Raw genomic sequence first — 16,563 nt, 5'->3', positions numbered from 1 at the left:
ATACTAAGCATTGTTTCATATGTTTGTCGGCCATTTGTGTATCTCCTTTGGGGAAACGTCAGTTCAGGTCCTTTGCCTGTTTTTAATCAGGTGGTTTGTTTCTTGCCCTCGCACAGGTGTCTCCCTGCTTGCCTAGATAGGGCGCTGCTTCAGGAGACTACTGAGCACTTATGCAGGGTTCTCTGGGGCAGCCTATTCCCTTTGCGAGTGTGTCATGCAGAGATAAATGCGCAGGGACTTGCCACTCTGAAAAACTCCATCTGACATTGAAAGATTTGCCCTTCCTGCTTATTGTGAAGGAAGTTCAATGGTGAATACTGCAGAAATGAACCAGTCACTGTTTTTGGATAGCGTGTGATATTGTCATCTGACAATTTTTAATAAGTAAAAATAAAAGCTCTTTTGGGGAAAAGGAGGAAACAGAGACGCTGTCTTTTATGTTCCCAGTGTAACGATATTCTAGACCAGGGATTGACAAACTCTGGCCCATGGGCCATATCCCACCTCCATCTGTTTTTATAAATAAAGTTTTATTGGCACACAGCCATGCCCATATGTATAGTATTGTCTATGGCTGCTTTTGTGGTACAGTGGCAGAGCTGAGTGGTCTTGACAGATTGTCAGACCCTCAAAGGCTAAAGCGTTTGCTGTCTAGCCCTTTACCAGAAAAGTTTGCTAGACCTTGACTATTCTGGACATTTAAGAGGTACCATTTTTTAAAATTTTTTTAAACCAACTGGGATTCCTTTTTTTTTTTTTTTTTTTTTTAAAGAGGTACCATTTTTAAAACATAGCATAGTGATGTTGATGGCTGACCGTTCACTCTATAGTGGAGCAGTTTGAGAGCTGTAAAGCTCACGTAGCTATAAGATAGTATGGCTTTTGAGAATTTACTGAACTCCAACTTTGTGTCCAGAACTGTGTTCTTTAATTAAGCCTTTGTTTTTGATTGGGGCAGTAACTTTCGCATCCCGCATCACCAGGGCTGCTTGCCGGACGTGACTGAGATGTTTCTAACACAGGCAGCACTTTTTAAAGTCATAGTGTCTGACACTTGCCTTTCCCCTGTGATAGTCCCTATTTATACTGAACCTTGGCGAAGTAGCTCTGATCTTTAGCTGCAGTGAGAAGAGTTAGACTGCTGGCACATGGCCCTGAAGTGTAGAACACAGAAAACTTGCTGCTTTCACCCTAAAAATAGCATCATGCTTCTTCTACCCCTCCCTCCAAGCCAGAGGTGCAGCCTTGCTAAGGCAGGGATGGCCAGTTTTGGAATTTAGAGGTGCTGTTGGTTTGCTGATTTTGTTATGCCTTCTCTTGAACCTTTTGGCCGTTCATGCAGTGAACTTATGCTGATTGCTAGAAGAATGGTGAAGGTGTATGGGTACTGACTTTGAGGGGTTTATACAGTGTGTTTTGGCAATTCAAGAATGTTAAATTTGAACGATTATATATAAAACCCTTTGAGATCATTGGAAATTCTAGACCTGCACACACACATACACTCATACTCACCCACGAACACAGACGCCCAGGAAATCATAAAGCCAGGAGTGACATCTACCTGAAGTGACATCTGCATCTACCTGTGTCACTTTCTCACACAGAGTGGCAGGGTAACCATTTTGTACAATCCAAATAGGATCTCAATAATGGATGAATCTGGTGAAGTGTCACATTTTGCTGTAGATATAATATTTATCTAAAGGCAAAATAGAGTCCTTATCCCATTTCATAGAGTCTTACTGCCCCGACCGTTCGTGAAGTGATAGGCGTTGGTTTGTAATAGTGCCGATCTGTTGAAAACTTTGTAGCCATTTTCCTTTACTTTTTGAGAAGGAAAGCTGACTTCTTTTTTCCCCTGTAACCTAATAATCAGTATTTCTCTTCCAGATCTGGTTCTCTAACCTATAGTGATTTTAATTACTCCCCTTGGAAACCACTCCCAAAATACTCTCTCCTCCTTAAGTTACAGGCCTTAATGTTGAACGTAGTCTGGTGAGAATCCCTTTGCAAATGATTTTCTTCAGTTGATATGAGGGCAGTATTTCCTTATTTTTGTATTTGTATGTTTTTACTCCCTATGAACAGATCTACTGAGTTTCATGGTATCTATTTATAATCATCTTTTCAATTTGTAGACAAGTTTTGGAATTCAGATATTGCCCTTAGAACAACTTGGGGGTCACTCAGTAAGCATGCCTTCTTATTTATGGTCCGAGGAGAATTCATTAATTTCTGCATATTTTGATTGTCTACTATATATGCCAGGGCTAGATGTTGGGAATACAGAAATAAATGACATAAATTCCCTGCTCTCAGAGCTGGGCCACAACTGAGTGGAGGAGATGCATACCCACAAAAATTTACAATGGAATTGGATCGTAGAGATGTGTACAACATGCAATATAGAGTCTGGAGAATGTGTAAGCCTACTTAAGTCTTTCTATTGAGTTAGACTGTGGACAAATGTATCAGATGAGAAACACATCAATATTTATTTACTCTGAGGTCGTAAATGGAAAAGTTGAATGAAATAAAGGGCATTTATTATAACCAATGGCATGCAGCAAGGCCACTGCCCTTGTGCCACTATTGTTCCTGCACGTTCTTTGTGTTTGGGCCATTAACATTGCGTTTAGGTCAGATGAGAGTATGTTCCGTCTGCCGCGCTTTGACAGCTGAAGTAAAATGCTGATGGAGATAATTTAAGATCATCTCTGTGCTGTTGATTGCATGCTTGTGGCTCATAATCAGAATGATGCGAAGTAATTGTTAGAGCGACTTGCCGAGGCTACATTTTGTGTCACTGCAACTGTCAGCACTTCGGTCCTGCTGCTCTGCCTGAAGAATGCTTGCCCAGCACCTGTTGGATGGCTAAAGCATGACCTGACACTCAGTGTTGTGGGCGACGTTTGTTCTAACATCCTCACTTGCTGCCCCTGTATATTTTATAACCTGAAAAAGAAATACCTGCTTATTTAGTGAAAGCAGGTGCTGTCTTTTGTGTTTGACAGAATGCTATGTACTGGGACTTTCATGTAGACATCCACATGCTCCGTGCCATGGTGCTCATCTCTTTTCTCTTTGGCCTTGAAACCCAGACAAACCTTGCCTCGAATTCTTGCCTTGTCACCTACTGGTTATATGACCTTGGCTAGGTCACTTGTCTTGAACCTTGTTTTTGTTATCTGCACAATGGGACTGTTTCACAGAGATTTTGTGAGGATTAGAGATAATAGATAAAAACTTGTCGGCATAATTATCTACCCACTAAGTGTAGTAGGTAATAATAAGGAATCCAGTGCTTATTTAGGATGACATTATACAATGGCAAGACAGAATTTTCCAAAGTCAGTAGTCCAAAAATATATTGTAAGTGTGGAATGGAGAGTATCAGTCCAGTTTTCCTGGCTAGGTCATATTTACCAGAGACACACAATCAGATGGGGACATTAGAATCTAAATCATCATTTTCCATGGCTGGGTCTGCTATACAGAATGTGCTCCGGGCCATCCCATGTACATCATCAAGGGATGCAAAAGCAAATTTGAAAGCAAATTTAAGAATGTGTATCATTAGGTTTCCCTGCATAAAAGAGACATTATATAGCATACAACACAGCCTGACCATGTGGTTCTCTCTCATGGAGAAAGCAGTGACCACAAGAGAGTGAAGCAAAGCAAAAATTTTGTCCCTATAAGAAGTTCATGGTTAGATCTAGGAACATCTCAGAGACTCCTGAATTGTACCATAAAAAGAGATCTGTTAAAAGTAGCTCAGTCCATATTCCTTGATACAGTGAAGTCCCTAGTGGAAGTTGTTGAAGAGATGCTTTCTCTGATTGCATCCAGGGCTAAAATTTAAGGTCTGAGTTTTTATCTCCCAATGTTGATTCTATTTCTCATGGTCAAAATAGGACCGTAGAAATCTCTTCTAAGAGCATGAGCCCCACCACAAATTGTCACTTTCTTTAAAAATTACATAAGCTGGACAAGGCATGAACTTTTGTTGGAAGGTATAGCGTGTGGAGGAGTTATCAACTGGTTTCACAAATCAAGCTCCATGTTTCTCCACTTTTGTTCTCTCCAGGATTTTCCACTGGTATCTGATTTGGCATTTCTCTGCTGCCACAGTATGTCCTGTCTTTCTTTCTCTGCTGCTTCCTGGCAATCCCCCACCTCCTGCCTGTTTGTAGGAGCAGTGTTGACAGTACTTTAAAGGGTTACAGTCATAACTGGAGGAAGAATTCGCTCTAAACATTTTGCCGATCGTGGGGATAGATTCACTTCCCCAGCCTCCCCCCAAAAGTAGTATTTTCCTGAAATGATGCTAGTCAGTCACAGTTATAGGTATGGCAAAATTTTCTCAATCAAGGACAACGCTGTGTCTGTCGTACGACTCAGTTAAGCTGTATCACATATGTTTTTCCCAAACCAACCGTTCTCTTTGAGAAGGAAGTTAGATTAGAAATGTTGAGACTACATGAGCATTCCAACTCTTGATATCTTCTAAATATGATAAATTCTGATTTTTTTAAAGTTTTCAAGTTCATATAGCGTGCTTCTAATTTTTATGTTCACTCAAGGGTTTACAATATTCAGTTTACTTTTCTCTGTATCCTTAAGGCACTCCACCATAATCAGACTGAAAAACAGGGACACTTTTTGAACTTCAGATTTATCATTTCACACTTGAAATAGGCATTTCTATCCACCAATAGCTCTAGTCTTTAAAATGTTGTACTGGATACTCACTGAATATTGTAATTTGTGATATTATTCTTCTGTGGTGTATGTACTAGTTGGTATTCTTCTCAGCTACACGCACTCAAACCAAAACACTATTTTGTTATGACTTCTGATATTTCTTTAAAAATATTTATTTATTTGTTTGTTTATTTTAGCTGCACCGCCGGGTCTTAGTTGTGGCATGCGGGATCTAGTTCCCCAACCAGGGATCTCTGCATTGGGAGCGCAGTCTTACCCACTGGACCACCAGGGAAGTCCCCAAGACTTCTGACATTTATACAAGCTGCCTTTCTTCCTTTTTTTTTTTTTAAAACATCCTTATTGCTTTACAATGGCGTGTTAGTTTCTGCGTTATAACAAAATGAATCAGCTATATATATATATACATATATCCCCATATCTCTTCCCTCTTGCGTCTCCCTCCCTCCCGCCCTCCCTATCCCACCCCTCTAGGTGGTCACAACAAGCTGTCTTTCTGACTCTTACCGAAAATATAGAAGCAAAAGAACCACCCACTACCACCCCAGGTGTAGTCATTTCTCACAAATGTGGGACACTGATAGATTCTGTAAATCAGCAAATATGCATTTAGTGTTCCTTCTTTCAGCGCAGTACTCTTGCAGCTCTTAAACAATTAATGATGGAGATGGATTTATTCATGTTAAAAGAGGTTTACAATATAACAAGTAAAATATTAGACTGCAGAACAATACGAATGCTAACATAGAATGTTATGAATAAATTGTATGTATGTAATTTTATTTATGTAAGTATATGCATAATATACTCTGTACACTTGAGCATAGGAGAGAGCCTGGAGCCGTAGAAGCCAAAATGTTCAAAGTGATTATTAGTGGGACTTTTGCTGATTTATATTATTTGGGGTTTTTTCCTCCCTTATCTGTATTATCTAAGTGTTCACAGTAAATGGTTTTACTTTGTTCTCATTTTTCTCACCTCATTTTGGTGGGTGGAGAAAGGGAACACAAGCTCCCACATCTTTGATAAATCATGAAATTATAAAAAAGCGTGCTCTGTCTTGTCGTTTGTCACAGATCTGTAGACGTGTTGTGCCACACGGCGTGAAAGCGTTTTCTTTTTATTGAGTCTCTCCTGCGTGCCAAGCACCGCACTAAGAACCTGAAACATGATGTGAAGTCGGTACTATTGCCGCCATCATGCAAATGAGGAAAGGGTTCTGAGAGTTTATGTTACTCGCGTCGCACAGCTGGTGGGTGACAGAAATGAGACTCAGGCTCAGATCTGACTCTAAGATCAGCGTTTGGGGTCTTGGTGAATCTCACTGTAGATCTCGTCTGCCTTGAGGATGAAAAGGTTAATGTACGTGAGTGGGTTCTAAAGCGCTGCTTTCAAAAGGTGCTCAGAGATTTTACCAGCGTGGACCGTCTTTCACCGCTTGCCGTGTTTCCCTGCAGTGTTTTCAGTTAGAGTGTAAACTTCTCAAGGCAGAATCACGTGGTCTCAGTAGCCCTTAATTCTCCTCTCACAGGCTGGCGGTAGGGTAGGTGAGCTTCCCCCTGGGACTCTGCAGGAGAAGATTGCCTAGAAGATTCTGAAACGCCGGGTCTGGGAATCTCTGGCCAGTGGACACATCCTGAGGAGGAGACACTGCATACAGCCCTAGAGGCCTCAGTGCTCTTTTCCTTTTAGGGAAAAGGAAGGAAAAGCAGTGGCCTTCTTAGAGCTGGAGGCTGAATCCCCCATGCTCTGGGATTGTGTGAAATTTGCCAGTCTCGGGAGCTAGACTAGCACTGCCTCACCCCCTGCCGAACCTGCAAAGGCATCTTTAAAACAGTCTCTGGAAATTTTTAAAAACTTGGACCTTGAGTTTAGCCCCTTATGTGATGCAGATTAAACGGTCCGTGGCTGTCACACTGCCTTATCTCCCTTTGTCTTACAGGCTTCCTCTTCCAGTATGCACATCATCTCGGTTCTTTCCCACACTTTATCTCAGACACTGTGGCTTCCTCACGGGATTACTCCGTCCGCCTGATATGTGGCCCCCGGTGCCTCTCTGCCAGTCCACGTTCCCGTAGGAGCTTGATTATAGATCCCCTTGGGATCGTGGACTTCAGTGGGGGATGCATGGAGTTGTGGGTGCCCCATTTTGGGAGAAGGCAAAGTGACATGATGGGATGCTCTGGTTACTATGAAGACACCTTCATTTAGCTCCACGGTGGAGGTGCAGACACGACATTTTTAAAGATCCACCTAAAAAATGATTTCCCAGGCACCACAGTATATGTGGCGTATGTATTGTACAGTCAGGCCATTCAAGATGGCTGTTCCCTTGCTCTCTACATCCCGTGCTCGACCAGGCTCGGCTTCACTCACATGACTATCCAATGCTCCTAATTATAGGCCTTAATCAGTAACTGCCTACGTGCTTGCCCCCGCCCTAGCTGCTGGTTTCCCTGGTAACCGATGAGCCCACCTGGCCTCAATTCCCCCTATAAATGGTAGCCTCCCTCTCCGCTGAGGAGCTAGGAGTATCGTCATGGCCTGGTCAGCGTGTGCGGTACGCAGCGGGGGTGTCTCTCCAGGTTCTTTGTGTAGGACCCCCTTGCCCAGGAAGTCAGGTGCCTCTGTCGCCGTCTGTGGGCTCTTCCGTCTGGAGGCTGGGTAAACTAGCAGACCCCCTTGCAGACCTGCGGCGCCTCGGCGCTCCTTTGTCAAAGGTTCACGCATCTCGAGATAAGAGAACCATGCATATGATTATTTTCTACATATTAATTGGTCAAAGCTCCGTCTTTAAAATTCAAGTAGTCAGCCAAGCAGTGGGCCTTCCACGTTCGTCAGACATTAATTGTGCACCTAGTAAGTACCAGAGGGCCAGGCGCTGGGGTTCCTTCTCTCTCCGGCCTGCATACCTGTGCTGATTTATGGGATGGATTTAATGTTTTATTTTTAATCTCTTTCTCTTCCAGTTTTCCAAAGAAATTAGTCCGTTTTCTGGGTGAAGAGAAACCAATCTGTTTTCACAGGGTGAGTAATCCTTTGACTCCTTTATATATATTTTTTACTCACGTTACTTAGTAAGCACTCATTCTCTGGGAGTTTTCTCCTACCTGGAATCAAGAGACTCTTTGTACTCATTACATTTCCCCTTCCCTTTGGAGGGGAGGGTTTCCCCTGGTGTTTTTCTGCCATTTCTTTTGGCTGTTCACAGGTTTTGTCTCTTCTGAGTTGTTACCACCGTTACTATTACCTTGTTCAGTTTGCAGAGGGGATGAGGTAGGAAGTTTCTTCCCGCCCCCCCCGCCCCCCCCCCCCCCCCCGCAGTGGCTGATGCACAGAAACACGGCCGTGGGCAAGGAGAACCCATTCGTTTTGTTCATGTGACATACTGTTTTAACACCACGACAGAGAATCATAGGATGTGAGCACTAGATGGGATGTTATAGCTCATCTAGCAAAGAAAGCTCCTGTGTCCAGATGGGACAGCTGAGGCCCTGAGGGCTTCCCCCAACCCCGGCATCTGAGCCTAGATTATGAGAGAGGCATTTAACTCTCAGCTGCGTGGGGTCATGCCCTCCCCCATCACAACCCCACACAGAGCTGTCCTTTGAATCCCAGTACCTTCTGGGCATACAGAGTTACAGGCAGTTCAATCCGATGTAATCCTGATAAACTAATGCTAACGTCCCTCTAAGGCAGGTGTCAGGAGTGATGCTTATTGCTACTTAACTTTCTAATAATCACTTGGTTACTACCAAGACAAGAGAGGTTGACTGCATGGAGGTACCCAGAACGTTTCCATTTTGGACATCACCTGAGAGGGCCTATTTTTTGTCTCCTTTGCGCCTTTACCAAACCACCGCATTTGCAATGCCCCGTCACGTGCTGGGACTCGGTGGTCCACCTGCTTTGCAGCTAGACGCCAAGGTGCACCTGCAGGTGCTTGCTGGCCAACTGCAGCACGGCACGCCCCCCACTCAGGGCTGTCTGCACCTGCAGAGCGAGGCTTAGCAGGTTTCTTGCATTGCTGTGCAAATTTGGCCCGCAGTCATAGACTCTCGGAGAAACATTTCTTCACTAAAAAAAAAAAAAAAAATTATGCTTTGTACGTGAGGGCACAGTTGTGGGGTGTTACGGCGAATATACAAATATGGGATCCCAGAAGGTGAACCTACCCGTGGTTCTTTCGAGATGCCTGTGTCAGACCTGGCTCTGGATCATGTTCATTTAGGTTGATGATCTAGGTGCACTTATTTCCAGAATGTTCCATCTCCTCTAGAGATTGGCCCAAGTGTAGTATTGAGAGCCTGTGTCCGTTATTTTATCCCACTTGCCAACTTAATCACTTTACCTTAACAAATGGGGGCTTCTCTTCTGCCCTTACTGGAGTCCCTGTAAAGGAACTTGACTTTCCTGCTTATCAGGGTGCAGAGATAGTCTGCTTTCTACCAACGCACTGTACGGAATTTAGGACATGGATTGCTGATTTGCTGAGAGACCGTCCGCCTGCGTATTACTCTAAAATTGATCTCTCCTGTCTCCCCATACTCCGTGTGCATGAATTGTGCATTATTAGAAGTGTGAGTGTTTCCATTTCCTCATCTTATCCAAGAAAAGCCCAGAAGGTTTATCCCCAGAGCACACCAAAGTATAACATGGGACACTGAGGTCTGCTACCTAGGGAATCAAAGGGTCTCTGGAACTAAGAGATTGATAAAGACTAAAACAGGACACAGTTCAGGGCCTTAGGAAAGGGGGAATGTGCTAAATTCCTTGCCTATTTTGTGCTATTCTTTAAGTAAAGAATAAACTGGTAGAGGGGGGTGTGAGGTAAGAAATGGCAAAGCGATAAAATAAGTTTCACCTGAACTCACGCCGACCACCTGTGGCAACTTCGGTTTCCTGCTGGGTCGCAAGCAGCTTGAAGTCGACAGTCAGGAGGTATCAAATCATTATCCCAAATACTACAAGCTGTTTGCTTTTACCAGTTGGGGGAAAACTAAACACACACCGAAGCCGTGAGTTCTCAAAAAGCAGCTCAGAGGCTGATCCCCACATCTTGGGTTTGGTACCACACAGGTCCACATGCTGCACGCGGGTCCGCCTTGTAAAAACATGTGTCACTGGGCTCCAGCTCATGGTATATGCGGGGTGGCTGGACCCGGGAACAAGGCTGCTGTTGTTTGCAAGCTCGAACAGTGCTCGGCCTCGATGGTGTCCCTTTAAGGGAAATCTAGGGAAATGCTCTTGCCAGCACTGGGATTTTATTTGCTAGAGGCCAAGTAGCAATGGCATGTGTTGGTTCCATAGCAACATGTCTCTGCAGCCAGAAAAAATATAATGACTGTGGCAGCCAGTGTATCCCGGGCAGGTTGAGCACAGCCCCGATGCCTCCTTTTATTTTCCACCTTATCCTGGCCCGCCTTTCCCCTCCTGTAGAGAGTGTGGGCTGCTATCTCTGCTATTAACACTTGCCTCCTGTCCCCACCGAGCTGGGGACTCCAGGAGGGAGGCGGTGTCTGTAGTAAAATTCTGCAGGGCCCCGAGTGTGCCAGCAGAGCTGGCAGAGCCTCCCTGCCTCAGCAAAGCCAAGTCGGCGGAGAGTCTGTCCTTTTCATCATCCCTGTGACCAAGCAGCCCTGGCAGGGCGGCTCAGTGGGCAGACTGCTTCCTGTATATTGCGGTCAGCTGCTCCTGGCTGGAAAGTGGGCAGGGAAACAGCGGTGTGAGATCTAGGGAAACAGAGGACCCGTTTAATGTGCTCCACAGGGATTGAGGAGACCCCTTCCGGGGCAGAGTGCAGTGCCAGGCACGGTAGGGCTGCACCCAGAAATCAGTGCACGTGGCACACCTTCTAGGCGCTTCCACCAGAGATGCAGTTTCCAATTGCAGTCTCTCCAGTGTGTGGGGTTGAGGTTTTAACATTTCTCTGATGTTTTCTCTCAAATCCTCCATGAAACCATTATAATCACTCTTGATATCAACAGATGCTTTTTTCCCCCCAAACTCCTGAAACATTTAAAAAATCTTTACCATCTATTTGACATTTGGTTTGTTTTCCTTTTTTAATACATAATGCTTTGTGGGCCTGAACTCTTTCTAGTTAGAGGGTAAGGCCTGCAAGGTCAGGAACCATCTATCTTTCTCTTCATCTGTTTTTTATTTTTTTCTCTAATGCTCAGAACTCAGCGCTGTAGATAGTAACCATACATTAATATTTCTTCATGATAACATTATAGTCTCATCCAGTCTCATAAGGAAGCTTTGAGGCAAGTGTGAAAATATACTAAATTCTTTTAAATTCTTCAGAGAAAAGATAAATTCAAGAAATTCTTTAACTGCTGTGGTTTAAAAAAAAAATGTAGATATGAAATCACAAGGTAAGAATATCTAAAGACTTCACATTTCCTCTTCTTCCTCTTTGTGGCTACTGACCATGACCTGTGTACCATAGGGTTTCACAGTGGCACTGAAGTCATCCCTGCCCCCGCCGCCGCCTTCTTCTCGCCTAATATTCACTACTTTGGTTGAATTAGCCTTACTATACCTTTTGGGCCAGGCCTCTCAGTCAAACCCCTAGCCATGTCTTTGGAGCTATTAAGTAAGAGATTGGAAGGATTTTTCAATAAGGTGACAGGTTTGATAGATTAGGATAGTAGTTCCTAATTTAGTTTTGAGGTCTGTTGGAGGAGGGAAGGTTTTTATTGTATAAAAGCCTTTATCTTCAAAGGGTACTCTTCCCTTCCCAAGTCCTGAGCCAACTGAGAACCAATACAAGTGTAACCATAAGGCAGATGGAGCCAGGGTGCACCTCGGTGACTGACGACAGTTAACTGAGTTAGAAGTTGTATCTCAGGTTGGGAACCAAAGAGCTTCCCAACTCATTCTCTAGTCTGGGCTTGATCACAGTCTACCCGCAGGAAAGTTTTGGGTCTGCAGGCCACTGTCTGCGTGAAGAAGGAAGGAAAAAGAGACCCCAGTTCTATGCACAGCCCCCCACCCCGTGCTCAACATTTTAACTCTACCCAGTGGTGGATTAACCCTACCCAGTGGAGTTAGTTTCTCAAGGAGAGGCATGGTCCACGCCGGGTTTAGCCTCCAGCCAGCTACCTCACTCCACATCCTTGGGAAAGAAAAAGGATGAAGTAAAAAAAGGCCAGGAGGGCTTTGAGAAAATCCTTCCCATAGAAAATAGAGGAATGGAGTGTGCTGTTGGCCTCGGGCTCTGCTCTCACCTCTCACTCTCCACGCTTTGGTCCCCAGTCTCCCTCTGGCCATCTCACCCACTGGGTTTTCTTCGTAGCTCCTTGGTTCGTATATCTGTTTACTGGTTTATTGTTAGTCTCCTCTTTTAGAACGTTAGTGAAAGCAGAAGCCTCATCCGTATCATTGACTGCTGTATTGCAGTACTCGAAGCTATACACACACATAGAAGGCATTTGATTAAACCTTTCAATACATTAAATGTTTTTATGCCTCTTCTCACGTTTAATTGCCTGGATGTCCTTGTGCCCCATCTTGCCTGGCACATACCTATTCATATCATAACACTCAGTTCATCTGTTAGTTCTAATGGAATCTTCCAGTTTCCTTTCTTCCAAGGGGAAGGAGCACCTTTTTGTTTGTAACCAGTTGCCAGGAGTTGTGTGTGCGCGCTCATGTCTGCATCTTCTTTGAGTGTGTACACCTGTGTGTGCTCTCTTTCTGGATATGGTTCTGTAACACTTAAGTTCACTTATTTGTTTATATATTTATCACCTTTACTGGATTGTAAACTCCTTGGGAACTGGGAAACCTTATGTCCCTGTTTCTGTAATACCTGCCATGTAGTAGGTACTCAGTAAATGTAAGTGATATTAGCACTCTTTACCACATGCCAGGTACTGCTGTGTCTTAGTGCTTAAAACAACTTTCTAAGTACTTGCGTGTATTAATGTATGTAATCCTCACAACAACAAGCTTACCAGATACATTTTTTTTTTTTTTTTTTTTTGGTACGCGGGCCTCTCACTGTCGTGGCCTCTCCCGTTGCGGAGCACAGGCTCCGGACGCATGGGCTCAGTGGCCGTGGCTCATGGGCCTAGCCGCTCCATGGCATGTGGTATCTTCCCGGACCGGGGCACGAACCCGTGTCACCTGCATTGGCAGGCAGACTCTCAACACTGCGCTACCAGGGAAACCCCAGATACATTTTTAACTCTCACAGATAAGGAAACTGGGGCATAGAGAGTTGAGGTGACTAGCCTATGGTCTCACAGCTAGTCTGTTTCTATAGCTGTTCCTGTCTGCTGATTCTCAGAAAAGGACCGTATAGACGGACGAATGAATGACTAAATGGGAACCCTAGAAGCCCAGATGCATATCGTTAAACAGGGCCACAGTAAGAAACGATCACCAAGCCAACCTGTGATTAGCCATGGTTGATGTAGGTCCCTGGATGAATCCCTGAAGTTTTATAGTAGCTGTTGTGCTTAATTCCTAATTATCCACACCAGCAGAGTGGTATTAGTTAATGAAAGTAAATAGTTGTCATTATATTTGGGGGATTATTAATGGGAAAATTGTTAAATCATCAATTACGAGTTACAGTTGCTCTGTGTAAGGCTCACTGCTAAATCTGGGGAGAAATGGCAGGTCAGAGGAAGTGAGTTGGAGGGTGAAAAGGAGCACCCAGGAGTATAAACTAAGGTTGTCGTGTTTAACAGGCCCTTGCTTACTTGAAGAGGTGCGATGACAGGTAAAGTTAAGGAAATCAAAAGAAGTAAAGGGCAGTCAATATGAGAATCACAAGGCATTATGACACATGATTAATTGCCAAATGGTGATAGTAGAGAAAATGAAAGTCATCGTGTTAGTCAGGATAGGATGGGCCTCATGCTTCAGAGAGTCAATGCTAAACTCTCACTGGCTTAACCAAGTAGAAGTTTCCTTCTCCCTCAGTCAGCATGCGCTGTGAATCTGGTGTCTCTGCAGGACACCGTCCTCCACGCATGGCTCCCCGATGCAGGCTGCATGGATCTTTTCATCCTACCAGCTAGAGACCTCCCTGTAATCACAGGGGGAGAGAGAAAACTTGGAGAATTACACGAGCGATGCAATGCTTCAGAGCTTTGCCCTGGAAAGGGCATGTACCACCTGCTATGTCCTAGACAAGGCATTCAGCCTTTTATACGTAAGCTCCCACCTTTCCAATCCTCAGGTTCCTTTTTGTGTCTCTCCCACCCAGCACACGGTAGGTGCTCCATGAGTATCTGTAGGGTGAAGGAGTGAACGAACGTAGCGATGAATTGTCACTCGTGACTGACTGTGTTTATAACAGGAATGCACGTGACAGCCCCCGAACCCAGACTTGGAAAAACTAAGCCTGGCTTGAAGATGTTGATTAAAATTAAAAGAGCATTATTTAAAAAATAATAATAATAACAGAGCTGACATTGATTAGCCACAGTGAGTGGAAGATCATGAAGACATGAACAGATGAAATCCAATCTAGCTGGTGGTTGAGCTCCTGATAAAGCCCAGCCTTTCACGCTTCAGCCCTGTCCCGGCCCTGTCACTGTGTGTCCCCTGCGTGAAGTCACAGTTCATGCGTTATCTGGCGCCAGCTGCCCTTCTAGCCTTGTTCCTCCTGAACCAGGTAGAGATTACTGTCCTCATTTTAAAACAAAGAAACTGAATTAAGGAGAGGTTAACCTGTCCAGGATGCTGCCGTGATTCCAGCCCAGGTGTGTTCGACTGCACTGCACCGTCTCTCCCCTGCGTCAGGCTCTCTCGCACGTGCACCTGCTGCCTCCAGTCCTGGAGTCTGGCAGATGGCAGCATCCACCTCCAGATCAATGGAGAAAGGGGGTTCCAGACAGGGGCAAAGCGTGGCTGAGCCCAGCATAGCAGCCGACTGTGAAAAATAAGTTGGAAACTCTGTGTGTGAATCAATATGGAAAGCAGTATGCTCATAGAGAGTGGGGCAGATCGCACTGGAAAGGTAGGGAGGGGTCACAGCACATGTGTCAGACCAAAGAACGGGGCCTCTCAGCCACGTCTCCATGTGTTGTATTTGATCAAGAGAAACCTGAGGGCTTCCCTGGTGGCGCAGTGGTTGAGAGTCTGCCTGCCGATGCAAGGGACACGGGTTCGTGCCCCGGTCCGGGAAGATCCCACATGCCGCGGAGCGGCTGGGCCTGTGAGCCATGGCCGCTGGGCCTGTGCGTCCGGAGGCTGTGCTCTGCAACGGGAGAGGCCCCAACAGTGAGAGGCCCGTGTACCACAAAAAAAAAAAAAAAAAGAAACCTGAATGCTGGGAGTCCCAGGGATCACAGCCACTAACAGATTCCTAGAAAATGGGGCTTGTTTCTGGTTTGTGGGGGGTGGTCGGTGGAGATGGAGGGGCCCTGCCTGTCTTTGTTTTAATGTGAGCAGGGCAGTGCTGTGGAGCGGGTCCTGAACTGAGGGTTCGTAATCACTGGAGATCTTTCAGCAAGCTGGTGATGGGACCAGCCTTGTTTCAGTGAGATTAGCTTTACAACTGTGTTCACGGCCCAGGAGATGGTGGGGAGAAAACCAGAGACGGGGGCCCTGGTTGGGAGGTTATTACAGGCAAAAGGAAATAAGACTTTGAAAACTTGGGAGCATTATGAAGGGACAGATGTGGTTGACACTACAAGGAAAAAATTGACCAAAACGGGATGATTGTGTGGATGTAAGAAACAAGGGGGGGAGTTGGAGACTCCTTTTTGAGACTGACTTTTTGAGCCCAGGTGGCTATTGAAGGTGTCCTATGTTATATATTTTTTGAGCTTTTTTTTTTTTTTTTTTTGCGGTACACGGGCCTCTCACTGCTGTGGCCTCTCCCGTTGCGGGGCACAGGCTCCGGACGCGCAGGCTTAGCGGCCATGGCTCACGGGCCCAGCCGCTCGGTGGCATGTGGGATCCTCCCGGACCGGGGCACAAACCCGTGTCCCCTGCATCAGCAGGCGGACTCTCAACCACTGCGCCACCAGGGAAAGCCCTTGAGCTTATTTCGGTAACAGTGTTGTTCTATGAGTTGAGGCTTCTTGGGTAGAATTGGCAGTAGCCTTAGACCAAGATAAGCCCCCTTTGAGTAACTGCGTATCGTCTTAACCCCAACCTTATCTCTTCCTGCCCTGCCCTCCCCAAGGTTTAGGATCAATTCTTAAATCAGCAGCAAAGTCATCAGGCTGCAATTTCATCTCCGTCGTGGCCCTCTAGTGGAGATAATGGCTTAAACGTGGGCCGTTTAAACGTGGAATTAAATGTTGCAGCATCTAGCTCCTGATGAGAGAGGGCTCACCGTCCACGCAGTGAGAACTGTCTTTCTCTCCTGCTGGTTTGCCTCGTTACCAGACTCAAGCTCCCCATGGCTCTGGGAAACACGTGGCAACATTTTGCTGGTTGGTCAAGATTTTGCAAGCTGACAGTTCATGTGAGCTTCACAAGGCCACTGCACATTGCTTTCTTGGTCGTTTTAGTCTGACAGGAGAGTGCTAGTTTTGATAGAAGGGAGAAAGAAGGCTGATGTGACAGAAGGGGAATGTTTTGCATTCCCATTTTACTTTCTGGGACTAGTCGTATCACATTTCATAGGCGCCTGTCTCTAGTGGCAGAGGACAGTCTAATGAGAGAAGCTAAATTGTATGCAGTTCACACACCTCAACTCTTAGCTCCCAAGAACCAGAGTGAGTGCTGAGTCCCTGGGATTCAGGAGTCCATCAGTCCCAGGTCTCTTTTCCTTGAATATAGGCTGGAGTTGGAGAGATGCTAGCAGGGGAGAAGAAAACTCCTAACCTCCTGCCTTTCTTCTTCTCTGCTTTCTGT

At 45.4% G+C, this 16,563-nt stretch overlaps 1 protein-coding gene across 8 annotated transcripts in view; it reads left to right on the top strand.

Annotated features, from left to right (window-relative positions):
• Positions 1-16,563, top strand: part of ATXN1 (ataxin 1) — a 395,170-nt gene that overhangs the window by 198,822 nt on the left and 179,785 nt on the right. For all 8 annotated transcript variants that reach the window (XM_067752049.1, XM_067752054.1, XM_067752055.1 and 5 more), the window contains one exon: positions 7,701-7,758. The gene's annotated coding sequence lies outside the window, so the exon portion shown is untranslated. The remainder of the gene's footprint in view (positions 1-7,700; positions 7,759-16,563) is intronic.

The sequence above is a fragment of the Pseudorca crassidens genome, chromosome 10, assembly GCF_039906515.1.
Source record: "Pseudorca crassidens isolate mPseCra1 chromosome 10, mPseCra1.hap1, whole genome shotgun sequence".
Lineage (NCBI taxonomy): Eukaryota > Metazoa > Chordata > Mammalia > Artiodactyla > Delphinidae > Pseudorca > Pseudorca crassidens.
Note: the sequence above shows the minus strand (reverse complement) of the source record. Positions and strands in the feature narration are given on the sequence as shown.